Source organism: Muscardinus avellanarius, assembly GCF_963383645.1.
Source record: "Muscardinus avellanarius genome assembly, chromosome: 2".
In the NCBI taxonomy this organism is placed as follows: Eukaryota; Metazoa; Chordata; class Mammalia; order Rodentia; family Gliridae; genus Muscardinus; species Muscardinus avellanarius.
In genome coordinates, this window is record NC_137787.1 from 142,696,321 (window position 1) to 142,711,273 (window position 14,953).

The window sequence follows — 14,953 nt, forward strand, 5'->3', positions numbered from 1 at the left end:
GACACCACATCTGGGTTTTTTTGTTTTTTTTTAATCTCTTCAGCATAGGTGGGAAGTTAATTCTTTAAATCCAGTCATCCAAAAGCCGGGCGTGGTGGCACATGCTTGTAATCCTTGTGCTTGGGAGGCTGAGACAGAAGGATCGCACAGGTTTGAAACCACCCTCAGCAACTTAGTGAGACCCTGTTTCCAAATAAAATATAAAACAGGGCTGGGAGTATAGCCTGGAAGTAGAAAGCCCCTGGGTTCCATCCCTAGTACTACTAAATAAATAAATAAATAAGTATGTCCATATATCCAGTCACATAATACTTTAGTAGAATTTTGGAATGAGACTGTATGTGAACTAGTAATTACCACTGGTTAGTGTCCTAAAGGCCACAATTTTTTTTTTTTTCCCCCAGTACTGGGGATAGGGAACCCAGAGGCATTCTACCTCTGAGCTACACCCCCAGCCCAATTTTTTATTCTTTATTTTTAAACAGGGTCTCATTGAATTGCAGGTAGCTGAGGCTGGCCATGAACTGAGATCCTGCCTGTCTTGCCCGGCTTCCCACACTCTTTTTATTAGAAATGAAATGGTAAAGAAATTTGCCATAGTCATGTATGGTTTTAAGAATAAATTATATGAGAGATCTTAGAAGACAGCCATCTCTTCCCTCTTAATGTAGTTTCCCAAATAATCACTTTTAACCACTTTTATCTTCTGCGATGGTATTGCAAATGTGACAGCATAAACACAAAGGAGAAAATTGCTAGCAGTCTACGCAGAGTACCAAGATAGCATTTATAGATTCTCTAAAACCCCACATGTGTGGTGGGCATGGTGGTGCACATTTGTAATCCCAGTGCTTGGGTGGCTAAGAGCCATCCACAGCAACTTGTGAGGCCACCCGCAACTTAGTGAGACCATGTTTCAAAATAAATAATAACATTGGGCTGGGGGTATAGCTTGGAGGTAGAATGTACCTGGGTTCAATCCTTAGTACCACAAAAGAAAAAAGAATCCACATACATGTTTTCCTTTGAAAAATATTTCAAGATTCTGCTGTAATTTTTTTTTTTTTTTAGTAATCTTTATGTCTTTTAAATACAGCGATTTCTAACTTTTATCCTTTATTATTTCTAGAAGAGTTAGGGTCTCTGGAGATGGCCTGTATTCTCCCTTGAACATGTATTTCTTTTTCTTTTTTGTTTTCTTTTTTTGTGTGTGTGTGGTACTGGTGGTGAAACCAAGGTGTTTCAGGAGCAGAAAGGGAACTATGGCATACTTGTGTGTGTTTGATTCTAAAAATTAAAACTGGCCTTATTCTCAAATAACACACTGCTGAATGAAGAATGAGTTATAGATGAAGTAAGGGGTGAAATTAAGAAATTTCTAGAAACAAAAATAGAGATAGAACATACCAAAACCTCTGGGACACTCTGAAGGCAGTATTAAAGAGGAAAATTCATAGCACTGAGTGCTCACATAAGAAAAAGAAAATCATCAAATAAATAACCTAATGACACACCTCAAAGCCCTTGAAAAATAGAAACAAGCTAGCCCCAAAGCCAGTAGAAGACAGGAAATTATTAAATTCAGAGAAAAAAATCAATGAAGTAGAGAATTTAAAAAATACAGAAAATAACAAAACCAAAAGCTAGTTTCTCGAAAAAATTAACAAGATAGATAAACCACTAGCCAACCTAACCAAAAAAAAAAAAAGAATCAACCCAAATTACAATAATAAGAGATGAAAAATGAGATATCACTACTGACAGTCTAGGAATCCAGAGGATTATCAGAAAGTACTTTGAAAAACTATACTCCAACAAAATGGAAAATCTGGAAGAAACTGACAACTTTTAGATAAATACAATCTGCTTAAACTGAGTCAAGAAGACTTAGAAAAATGAAACCAACCAATAGCAATCAAAGAGATTGAAACAACAATAAAGAGCTTACTATCAGAAGCCCAGGACCAGATGGTTTCCCAAGTGAATTTTATAAAACCTTTATAAAAGAGCTAATTCTGATACTACTCGATCTATTTGGTGAAATAGAAGAAAAAAAAGGACTCTCCCAAATACATTCTATGAAGACAACATCACATTAATACCAAAACCAAATAAAGGCAGCTCAAGTAAGGAAAACTATAGGCGTGTGTGTGTGTGTGTGTGTGTGTGTGTGTGTGTGTGTGTGTGTATATATATTTTTTTTTGGTGGTAATGGGGGTGGAACCCAGAGGCTTTCTACCTCCCGGCTATACTCCCAGTCCTATTTTATGTTTTATTTGGAAACAGGGTCTCACTAAGTTGCTGAGAGCCTCAATAAGTAGCTGAGGCTGGCTTCGAACCTGCACGATCCTCCTGTCTCAGCCTCCCAAGCGCTGGGATTACAAGCGTGTGCCACCACACCCAGCTTAGGCCTATAGCTTTGATGAACTTGGATGTAAAACTACTAAACAAAATACTAGCAACACACATTCAAAACCAACTTGTATCCCATGAAGATGTATGACTACAATGCACTAATAAAAATTTTTTAAAAATAATAATATTTAAAGTTGATGTGATTAAGTCATGAAGGTTGTAACTCATCAACAGATAAATCCATTGTAAGGATTTACTAGGTGGTAACCTAGGCAGGTAGGAGAAGGTGGGTCCCTGGAGGTATGGACTTAGGAACTGTGCTTTTGTCTTTGAATCCCCTTCCTTACTGGCTCTTGAGCTTCTGGCCCCAAAACAGTGCCTGCCATATACTAAAGAATCGGTACACATTTTCTGAATATGTAAATGGCAGCTGGACACAGGTTACGAGATCCATGATGGTAGGTGTCTAAATGGGAGAAGAAATGCTAATAATGGGCAACCCATATTAAACACTCTTTACACCCTGTTAGGTTCTTCATTTTGTACTGGGGTTGAACCCAGGGACATTCATTCTCTAGGTCATTACTTCCAGCACTTTTTATTTTTTATGTTGAAATAGGATCTCACTAAGTTGCTGAGGATCTTGCTAAATTGCTGAGACTGGCTTCAAACCTGTGACCCTCTTGTCTGTCTCTTAAGTATTGGGATTACAGGCATGCAGCACTGTGCCTATCCCTGTTTGATATAATATATATATTTTGCAGCTGGGCATGGTTGGTGCACACTTGTAATCCCAGCATTCGGGAGGCTGAGACAGAAGGATGGTGATTTGTGGACAGCCTCAGCTACTACTTAGTGAGGCTCTGTTTCAAAATAAAGAATAAAAAATAGGGCTAGGGTGTAGCTCGGAGATGGAATCCCTCTGGGTTCCATCCCCAGTACCCAGCAGAAAAAGAAAGGAAAGAAAGGAAGGAAGAAAAGAAAAATCCCTGCCTGTCTCTAGCTGTGTGATCTTGGGCAATTACTCAGTTTTCCTAAGCCTCCACATTTTTCTCTTTAAATCGCAGATAACAATGGAACCTACTTCAAATAAGACAATTCATTTCAAGTGCTTGTAGCACAGTACCAGAAAAATAATGATCTCCTAAGTAAATGTTAGCCAAAGCCATTGTATGGTTAGATATAAAATGTCCCCCAAAGGCTCATGTGTTACATAATTGAATCATGAGGGCTGTAATCTCTTCAGTGGATAAATCCATTGTAATTCACTCAGTAGTAACCTAGGCAAGTGGGGTATGGCTGAAGGTGGATCCTGGAGGGGGTGTGGCCCTTAGGGACTGCTTTCGTCTTTGAATCACCTTACTTATTGGCGCTCTCTTACTTCTGGGCTTCACAATGTGAAAGCAGAGCCTTTGCTCTCTCCCTGTCTCTGCTTCCTTCTCCATGCCCTGAACTCCACAGACCTGGCCTCACATGGACTGAACCAGAAATCTCCAAACACTTTGAGCAAATAAATCTTCCTTTCTGTAGGTTCTGTGATAAATTGTTTTGGTTTACAACAGTGAGAATTCTGACTGTAGTAGCCATGATTCATATTTCTCTCCCATTTTGCAGATATGGTTGCTGAGTATGTGATGAGACTGAACATTCCCCATTAGCTGTAACAAACTGGAGTCACCTAATCAATTAATAAACTCTAAGGCATCTACTGCCTGCCAAGAACTGTCCAGGGAACAGGTGGTCCTGACGTCACAGCCAAGTGTGATTGTTAATTTCACAGATATAGAAATGCCAAAATAACTGCACATCATAAAAGTGACACCTTTGCAAAAAGAGGAGAGCCAATAGGTGAGAAAGAAGGAAATGGGCAGAATACTACTAAACCAATACTTAAACTTTAAGTCCTAAAATAACAGTGAGGGATTCCAAGAAAATCAGGTTCTGAAAATGTTATAAGTAGTTTCCTAAGTTCCTCTGAGCATGTTGCATGGCTTCCTATCCCACTATGGTAACTAATTTGCTTATTTGCAGTTATCCGGTCTCAACTTTGTATCAGGCACCAGATTAGAAGCTGAGGATATTTCCATAAACCAAACAGAAACAACCTCACACAGTACAGCTTACATGTGGTAGCAGCTGACAAGCAAACACATATAAACACACAACTTTAGTAGAGATAAAGTGCTCTAAAGAATAAAAGGTAGTGTTGGGAAAGAATATAAGTCCTTTAGAATGGCAAGTCAGACAGATTTTACAGAGGCATGACATTTAACCAAAGCCTAAAGGAAGAAAAGGAGTTAACTTGGTAAAGAGAAAAAAGTATCCTAGAATTAGGGAGTAGGACAGCAAGACTGAAAAGAAACACCTGAGCCACTGCCCTGGACACTGATGGTGGTCCCTTCCAGTGACCTACGCTATTGAAGCACTTAGAAATTTCTTTTACTTTTCTCTCTCCAATCTCAACTTTCCTCAAACAGTAAATAAGATGTTGCAAATAACTTTTAAAAGAAGAAGGAGAAGATATCTGATTGCAACCATGCTCAGTCAAGATCACAATAGTCAAAATGACTACAATTCCAACTGCGAAGATTTTTTTCTTTCCTTTTTTTTTTAACCCTTGCAATGATTTAAATATAGTTTGTCCCAACCAAACTCATCTCAAGGCCTAATTTTTTAGTGAGGCAGTATAGGGAAGTAGAGTGTTGCAGGAGTTTAGGTCAAGGAGCCAAGTCCTCGTGAATGGATTAATGCCTTTCTCTCAAGAGTGGGTTAGCTGTCCAGGGAGTTCAGCTTTTATGTTTCTGCCTTGAGTTGAAGCAGCACATGGCCCTCATCGGAAACCGAGCAAATGCTAGCACCACACACTTGGACTTCCCAGGCTCTAAAACTGTGAGCCAAAATGAAACTTTTTTCTTTATAAATGACCCGATCTCAGGTAGTCTGTTATAGCAGTGAAAACAATCCTAGGCTGCATATTTTAAACTCACCTGGCCTAAGAACCTCCAGTGTTTCCTGTATCTGAACCCAAGGGTTTGACTGTTGGTGCCCATGTTATAACCTATTTACCTGGTGGGAGAGGTAAACCAGGGATTGTTCTTGAGGTGACAGAGCACACAGCCAGTGTTTCCCCACCATCACCTCCTGCACTGCTCATCACATACCCAACTCATTCCACATTCTGGCCTTTGAGGGGGTAATAAGAGATAGAACTGACAGTTGAGGGTAATGTATATAGGGAAATAAGAAAGGAGAAGAGGTCCTAGTAGAAATGGAAAAGGAAAAGGGCAAGAAGGGAATATTCCATAGAAAATTGCGCCTACCCACAATGACCCCCAAAGACACACACTTCTATTTTTTTTTTTTTTTGATGGTACTGGGGTTCCTGGAAACCCTTCTACCTCCGGGCTACACTCTCAGACCTATTTCATATTTTTATTTGGAAATAGGGTCTCTTAAGCCAGCGAGACTGTCTTCGAACCAGTGTGATCCTCCTGTCTCCACCTCCCAAGCGTGGGGAATACAAGCGTGCGCCACCACGCCCGGCCACACACTTCTATTTTTGAGCAGACCATAGGAAGAGTTTTCTGCCCAAGCTCATGATCAACATTATGCTTTAACATACCCGTGAATACTAAATATTTTTATTTTACTATCTTTAGTAACATAAGACAATGCCTCTTGCACTCTTTTGAAAGTACACCGGCATATCATGCAGCCAGAAACTTGCTGAGTTTTGTTTATGTGAGTATCTGAGTGAGCTCCTACAAATCTTTAATGGAAATAATCTGAACTGGGGCTCACAGGGAGGCCAGCAGGCTTGCATCTCCACTGGATTGCAAGGATTTTCAAATATCTCCTTCCTGAGGATCTGTTTTGATGTGATCTTTGCAAGGGGAAAGGATGAGGGACAGAGAGAGGGCTAAGGATAAAAGACTGGAAGGAAAGTTAGAACAGGGAGGGCAGTCTTTGCCGAGGAGGCTCACATGAACACCGGAGATGGAGATGAGGCATGGCCAGCTATGGTTTTGACATCCATCAAGATTGTCACTGGCCTGCTGGGGACAGCTGCTCTATTCACACAGCGCCCCCCAGCCCACACAGGGCCAGTGTCGTATTCTGAATGGTGGTTTATCAACTGAGCATGCTTGGTGACAATGAGACCTATCAAATCCCTCCAAGTTCACCCTCCAAAAAGAGGAGACATGGGCATTGGCACCACCCTAAGAAAACACACAATTCTATCACCACACAAATACAAATTCATGCATGCACACACCCTCACTTTTCTTCCTCATTATCTCATCATTCTCATTATAGAGACAGTACTGGATGATTAGGAAATAATGTTCATTCTTTCAGGTAGACACAGGCTCTGGGTCTCTTCAATTGCTCATGGTGACCTTGGCCATTATAAATACCTGACACATTAAGGATCCGAAGGGGGTCCTGAATACTCCTTGGATGGACATGTGGTTTATATATATTCTGAAGAGTATAGACAGTGGTATCTTTGGATATGCTGTTTGTTATTTTTTAGGAAAAAAATGGGGGGGAGGGTAGAAACAATATTTCTTTGTTTTCCTTCAACACACTTTATTGAAATTTTCCAGTTTTAACAGAGGGTTGTTTTTTTTTTTTTTTTTTTTTTTTTTTTTTTTTTTTTTTTTTTTTTTTTTTTTTTTTTTTGGTGGTACTGGGGTTTCTGGAAGCCCTTCTACCTCCAGGCTACACTCCCAGACCTATTTTTACATTTTTATTTGGAAACAGGGTCTCCTAAGCCAGCGCGCGCGGCTGGCTTCGAACCTGTGCGATCCTCCTGTCTCTGCCTCCCAAGTGCGGGGATTACAAAGCGTGCGCCACCATGCCCGGCTTAACAGAGTTTTTAATGTTTCAAGTACATATCTAGTTGCCTGTGTGTGCTAATGGACATTTCTATTGAATCCAAAGCAGGAGGTTCTACATACCTCCAAGAGAGAAGTTCTTCTATTACAGTACTCCACTTACTAACTCAGAGGCCTGACATTTCTGGGGGAGAAGGGACAAGTGATTTCATGATGATAAATGTTATAAGACAGATCCTCTGCTCGATGGAGCTCAGGAGCAATTTCAAAGGTAGATAAGCAGTTCCAACGTCTAATGGGTAAACAAATGTGGCAGGATAATATATGGAGATGATATTTTGTGTTTTTTTTTCTTGCTCCTATAGGAATATAGAAAGATGAAAAGGTATTGTCCTTCTCCCTGGCAAGCAAGTGGGCACGTTCTGAGTCTAGACTCTTTGTGTCTCTAACAGTGCCTCGCTTCCATAACTACACTCAAAGTTACCCAGATCCCTTCATTGAAAAAATAGCTTCTGAGAGCAGAAGCCCAGGGCCGGGTTTTGGGGGGTTGGATGGGAGAGTAATTTGCCCCAAATGTCATAGAGATGGGTTGGGAGATTTTATAAATAAGAGATTTGTATATTGGTTACTCCTAGAATTTCAAGAGGTATATAGGGCACCAGAAAAATGTGGGAAAAGTGGTCCCCACGTTTCCCTGAACAGCTTCATCTGCACCACCTTGGACAAAGTAACCGATGTTGCAACCCCATGCCCAGGTTACTCTTAGCTGTGAAGGCTAAACATGCACTGGGTCCAGCTGCACCCTCCAGCAGTATATTCTAAACAAACCTAGGTTAAATTATAAAGACTAGCTGAACATTCTTTGCATCTCTTCCATATGGAGATGGAGACTAGGAGATGGGGATGTAACTCAGTGGTAGTATAGGAAAAGCCCTGGGTTTAATCCCCAGCACAAAGAGAGAGCATGTGGAGAGTCTGTGCTCCTCCATCTCTTGGATCTGACTTTTGTGACATGACTTGCTTTGGGTCATCGGACCCAAGTGAAAGCTTGAAAAGTGCTTGTTTATCCAGGCATTGTGGTGCACGCCTGTAACCCAGGAGGATTGCAGATTCAAAGCCAGCCTCAGCAACTTAGAGAAAAAGTTGAGGAGTAACTGAGAAGTCACTTAAGGAGACCTTGTTTAAAAATAAAATGGAGCTAGAGGTGTAGCTCAGAGGTAGAATGCCCCTGGGCTCAATCTCCAGTACAACAACTACTAGTAGTAGTACTACTACTACTACTAATAATAATAATAATAATTAATAATAATAATAATAATATAGTGCTTATTTATTTGGGCTTGTCACCTCTTGCCACTTCTGGAACACAGTCCTACATAGCCTGGATTCTGAACAAACACAACCCAGTTGTCTACACTACTAGAGTCACCCACTAGACCTGTGAGTGAGGCTATCTGAGACCAACAAGCCCCCAAGTAACCCATTCTGCTATGTCTAAATGTTTGTGATCATCACTTCCAATTGGTTGAGATACAATCCTCAGTGTTAAGAATGGTAAATAGTATCTTCAGGCAGTGAGTAGGTCCCAAGGGTGGCTTCATGAATGGGATCAAGAGTGGAGCCCTCAAAACAGAGACCCCAGCTATCTGGGTCTTCTCAAATGGCTGTGACTCCTCAGAAGCTGGGGTGGCTCCAGGTGGCCCAGCTGTGATGCAGGCTACAGAAGCATGGGAGGCACACCTTGGCAGCACCCACAAGGTTTCACCCATAGGTGCAGTTTATTTAGAGAGATTTAAAAAGTAAAAATATATCATGTATGTTTACCATTTAGTTACCATTTTCAGTACTCTTCATTCCTTTAGGTAGACAGAGGTCTCTGTCTTTCATCTGGTACCATTTTTCTTCTATATTAAGGCCTTCATTTAACCTTTCTTTTTGTCTATGTATTTGGAACTAGGGATTAAACCTCAAGGTGTTCTACTACTGAGCTACATCCCCAACCCTTTTTATTTTTTAATTTTGAAACTGGGTATAGCTAAGTTACAGCGCACAGTTGGTCCTCAAACCTGTGATCCTCCTATTTCAGCCTCCCGAGTACTGGGATTTTGGACGTGTGCCACCATGCCATGCCCGGGTTACATTTAACATTTGTAATGTGAGGTCTACAGCTGATGGACTCAACTTTTGCTTATCTCTTTATTTCTCCTTCATGTATAAAAAATATGGGTGTAGAATTATACATTGAAAGTTTTTTTCTTTTAGTTCTTTGATGATGTTGCTCTACTCCCTCCTTGCTCTGCTTCTGATGAAATACACTGCAGTTCTTATCTTTGCTCGTAATATACCTTCTTTCCTAGCTCTTAAGATTTCCTCACGGTCACTTGTTTTGAGCATCTTGCTATGTCTTGGTACAATTTTCTTCAGGTTCCTAATGCTTGGAGTTGGTTTCATGTCTTGGGTCCATAGGTTTATGGTTTTTATACAATTTGTCAACTTCTCATCCATTAGTCCTCTGGATGTTTTTGTCTCTCTCTCCCACACACTGCCCTGTCTTTCCAGCAGAGACTCTGGTTAAATGTTCATTCATTCACATGAAGCTGCCACACAGTTCACTGATGTTCTGTTTTCTGAGTTGTTTTTGGATGTTTTTTTGGTTGGTTTGGTTTGATTTTTGGTCTCTACCTCTTATTTAGGCTGGGTTATATTGCTATGTCTTCAAAACCATTAATAATGTTTCTGCAATGTATTATCTGATGTGAAGTTTATCCAGTGTGCATTCTACCTCAGGGACTATCATTTTTATCTATATATGTTTGATTTGGGTCTTTTTATATTTTACATGTCTCTAATATATTCAATCTTTCCTTTATCTGTTTGAAGATATGGGATACAGTTATAACTATTTTAATGTCCTTGTCTGCTAAATTTAACATCTATGTCAGTTCTGGGTTTCTTTCAATTAATTGATCTTTTCCTCTTCATTATGGATCATAGTTTCTTTCTTCTTTGCATTATGAATTTACAACTCAATCAAATATTTGTAAAAGATGTTCACCTCATCATTTTTAATAGGAAAAGTGGAAATGGCTCATCAGTCAATAGTGGACTGAGTTAGAAATATGAAATATAAATATGGTGAGACAGATGAGTGATAAAGATAATGAGATGACTCCACATTTACTAATCTGGAGAGTTCTACTCAATATAGATTATAAAAATGGAAGGTTCATAATGGAGATAAAAACATAAAGGCTGTTGATACACAGGTACGTATTATACTGATTTGTGCATTTTAAAATTCTACTTGTACACAAAAAAACACATTAATAGCTATTTTTTTCTGGTACTGGGGAATAACAAAATGGGCAAGCAAACTAAATAGACATTTCACAAAAGAAGAAATTCAAATGGTCAATAAATGCATGAAGAAATGCTCAACATCACTGGCAATCAGAGAGATGCAAGTCAAAACTACCCTGAGATTTCACCTAACTCCAACTAGAATGGCAATCATTCAAAACACAACAGATGCTGGCAAGGATGTGGAGAAGTGGGAACTCTTAAGACATTGTTGGTGGGATTGCAAATTAGTGCAACCACTTTGGAAAACAGTATGGAGAATCCTCAGAACAATGGGAACAAATCTAACATTTGATCCAGCAATACCACTTCTGGGTATCTACCCAAAAGAAAGGAAACCAAACTACCAAACTAATGCATGTGTATCTATGTTCATAGCTGCACAATTCACCATAGCCAAACTATGGAACCAGCCAAGATGTCCATCAACAGATGAATGGATTACAAAACTGTGGGATATGTACACAATGGAATTTTACTCAGCCATCAAAAAAAACTCAATTACATCATTTTCAGGGAAATGGATAGAAGGACATTATGCTAAGCGAGAATAGTCAGTCACAAAAAATAAGAAATTGGATGCTTTCTCTAATATGTGAAAGCTAAGGAGAAATGGGTCATAGGAGGAACTCTAGATGAAAAAGAAAATCCTATAGAGGAGCAAACAAGACAATCTAAATGAGGGATGGGAGGGGGGAAGAAGGAAGCTCTCTAACTTATTTTCAGGAATTTGTTTTCCAAATAAACAGTTTTGCAGTGCTGATATGAAAAGAAAAAAAAAAGGCCTGGGGTTGTAGCTCAGAGGTAGAAATGCCCCTGGGTTTCATTCCCAGTACCAAAAAAGAAAAAAGAAAAAAAGAAGAAGAAAAAGTAAAAGCAGCACAGACAGCACATAGGCAGATGTATGATTCCATTTATGTGGAATGTTGGGAGTAGGCAAATCTTTACAGCCAGGAAGTGGCTTCCAGGAGGTGTAGGTGACCACTATGGGTACAGAATGTCTTTTTGGTGTGGTGAAAACATTCAGAAATTGAATCATGATGCTTGAACAACTCTGAAAATACTAAAAATCACTGAGTTGTACTTAAAAGGATGAAGTTTATAGTTTATGAATCTCAGTGAAAAATTGTAGGGAATTTGGAAGTTGTCTTGCAGGAAAACAAATTAGAAAAATTCTGTCTTCTAACTTCAAATTTTCTAGAATAAAATTGTTTGCCAGATTGGTAATTTCAGTACATGCCACAAAGTTTTTTTGTTTTTTTTTCGAGTCTAGGGAAGGAACCCAGGGGCATTCTACCTCTGAGCTACACCCCCTGCCTTTATTTTGTATTTTTTATTTTGAAACCGGTCTCACCGAGTTGCAGAGGAACTCACTAAGCTGAGGCTGTCCGTGAATCACGATCCTCCAGGTCTCAGCCTCCCGAATGCTGGGATTACAGGCATGCGCCACCACGCTCAGCTTGTTACAAAGTATTTTAGTTTGGAATTCTGAGACTGTAAGGATCTTATCTAAGAGTTCAATTTCTTTATCTGTATTACTATGCGTGGCTTACCAATATATATAATCAATAAAATATAGTCAATAAAAATTGACTAATAAAAAGCAACTATAAAGAAAAAAGGGAGGAGACATGAAAGTAAGTCAAATCTTGGTACTTGTTGGATGAGTGATAGGTATATGAAAGTCACTGTACAATTTTCTGTTACTGGTACATATAAGTTATTATTATTTTTAATGGTACCGGAGATAGAACTACAGCATTCTACCTCTAAACTTAACCATAGCCCTTTTAATTTTGTTTTGAAACAGGGTCTTGCTAGGTATCTGAGAGTCTTGTTGAATTGGTGTGGCTGTGCTTGAACCTCTTGTCTCAGCCTCCCAAGTTCTGGGATTATAGGCGTATACTACCACACCTGGCTACATTAAAATTTTCAAACCGAGTGTGGTGGCACATGCTTGTAATCCCAGCATTTGGGAGGCTGAGACAGGAGGATCATGGTTCGCTACCAGTCTCAGCTACGTAGTGAGGCCCTCTGCAACTCAATGAGACCCTGTTTCAAAATAAACAAAAATAGGCCTGGGGGTGTAGCTTTGAGATAGAATGTCTCTGGATTCCATCCCCAGGACTGAAAAAAATAATAAAAATAAATAAATAAAAATTTCAATGTAAATTTCTTTCTTCACATCAAGTTTCCCTCACCATCTGTTTTAAAATGCCAGGGAAGCTAGGCATGGTGACGCATACTTATAATTCCAGTATTTGGGAGGCTGAGATAGGAGGATCATACTTCCTGGACAGCCTCAGTCACTACTTAGGCCCTTTGCAATTCAGTAAGACCCTGTTTCTAATAAAGAATAAAAAAAATTGTGCTAGGGGTGTAGCTTGGAGGTAGAATGCCACTGGGTTCCATCCCAGGTACCCAAAAAAAAAAAAAAAAAAAGCAGCCAGGGAATGGAAAAACTTGGCCTGTCTTTTAAAGATAGCCTTGATATTACCAAAGCTCCAACTCAATATGGCAGACATGGAAGGAGTGAGGCCTTACCACAGTGAACATTTACTGATTGTATCAAAGTGCTTTGAATATAACTGTGAGATTTAGGCTGCCTAAAGACTAAGACTGTCATAAAATATGACAGAGGGTGGCTTGCACAACAGAAATTTGTTTTCTCACAGGTGTGGAGGTCCAAAGTCTAAGATAGAGGTGTCAGCAGGACTGGTTTCCTCTGAAGCCTCTCCTTGTGTGCAGATGGCTTCCTTCTCAGTACATCTTCATGTTGTCTTGTGTCTCCTTTGTGTGTCCAAACTTCCTTTTTATAAGGACAGCAGGCTGACTGGAATAGGCCTCACCCAATGGCCTCATTTTGACTTACTCACCTCTTTCAAGTCTTACCTCCAAATGCAGTCACACTCTCAAGTGTTGGCAGTTAGTGTTTCAATATAGGAACTTGGTGGAAAACAGTTAAGCACAATATACCAACTCAGAGCCCATATATGCTATTACATGTTTAATGAGTTTTTATTCTAGTGAGATTCTTTTAATTGTTATGTACATTTGCATGTTGAGTTTTCCTTCTATAAACAACTGACATTGTTAAAGGGAAGTTTGGAGCTGGACATGGTGGTGCACACTTGTAATCCTAGTACTTGGGAGGCTGAGACAGGAGGATCATAGGTCGTGGCCAGCCTCAGCTACTTAGGCTCTCAGCAACTCAGTGAGACCCTGTTTCAAATGTAAAGAATTTAAAAAAAAATAGGTCTTGGGGTATAGCACAGAGGTAGAATGCCCCTGAGTTCCATCCCCAATACCACAAAAACAAACTTGAAAAAAAAAAAAAAAGGGTTGGTTGCCACAAAATAGATTCTTCTGCTCCTAAGGCATACTCAAGCTGGGCTTGGTGGCACAGGCCTGTACTCTCAGTACTTGGAAGACTGAAAAACCAGGAGGGTCACAAGTTCAAGGATAGCCTCAGCAACTTAGTCACACTCCTTTTCAAAATAAAAAGCTGGGTGTGATGATGCAAGTTTATAATCCTAGTGAGACCCTGTATCCAGTAAGAAATAAAATCAATCTGGGGGTGTAGCTTGGATGTAGAATGCCTCTGATTTCAACCCCAGAACCGCGCGCATGCGCAAACACACACACACACACACACACACACACACACACACACACACACAGTACACACACACACAAAAAGCATGAGAATGTTATTTTTGCTCAACTATTTCCCTATTTTTGCTTAACTCCCTTTAATATTTTTTCTTTTTTTTTTTAAGTATTGGGGATGGAACCCAGGAGCATTGTACCTCTGAGCTACACCCCCAGGCCTATTTTTTATTCTTTATTTTGAAACAGAGTCTCACTGGGTTGCAAAGGGCCTCACTAAGTAGCTGAGGCTGTCCACGAACCACGATCCTCCTGTCCCAGCCTCCCAAATGCTGGGATTACAAGCGTGCACCACCACCCACGGCTTCCTTTAATATTTCTTAGCTACATTCTGCTGCACACAAAGAATATTAACATTAGAGATCTTTGAGGATGTGTTGTCCAGGGATACAGAATAAGTTTCAATTAATCGCCATTCCCCAAGATGCTGAGCACTGCACTGAAGGAACTTCCTAGGCTGAATCTGAGGTCAGTGAAAAAGAGTGTTTGGCACACCTGAAGTGGCTTTGCACCCTCAGAGCTGTCATCTCTATGTGCCAGGCACTTCATTACATGCTGAGGATGTGGCACTGAATAAAACAGCGAGCCTGCTTCCTCAAATTTATAAGGTAGAAGGGCAGAGGAAGAAACAGATCCTAAGCACATAAACAAGATGAATCCAGACAGTAGTGAATACAATAAAGAAAATATAAGGAACTGAGTTTCTAATTCAAAAATTATTGCAACAC

The 14,953-nt window shown here is 39.9% G+C and overlaps 1 long non-coding RNA gene across 1 annotated transcript in view; it reads right to left on the bottom strand.

Moving 5' to 3' along the window:
- Nucleotides 1-6,978: 6,978 nt before the first annotated feature.
- The window catches only part of LOC308259062, a 40,361-nt gene continuing 32,386 nt past the window's right edge, over nucleotides 6,979-14,953 (bottom strand). The window contains exon 2 of the long non-coding RNA XR_013961685.1: nucleotides 6,979-7,048. This is a non-coding gene — a long non-coding RNA (uncharacterized lncRNA). The remainder of the gene's footprint in view (nucleotides 7,049-14,953) is intronic.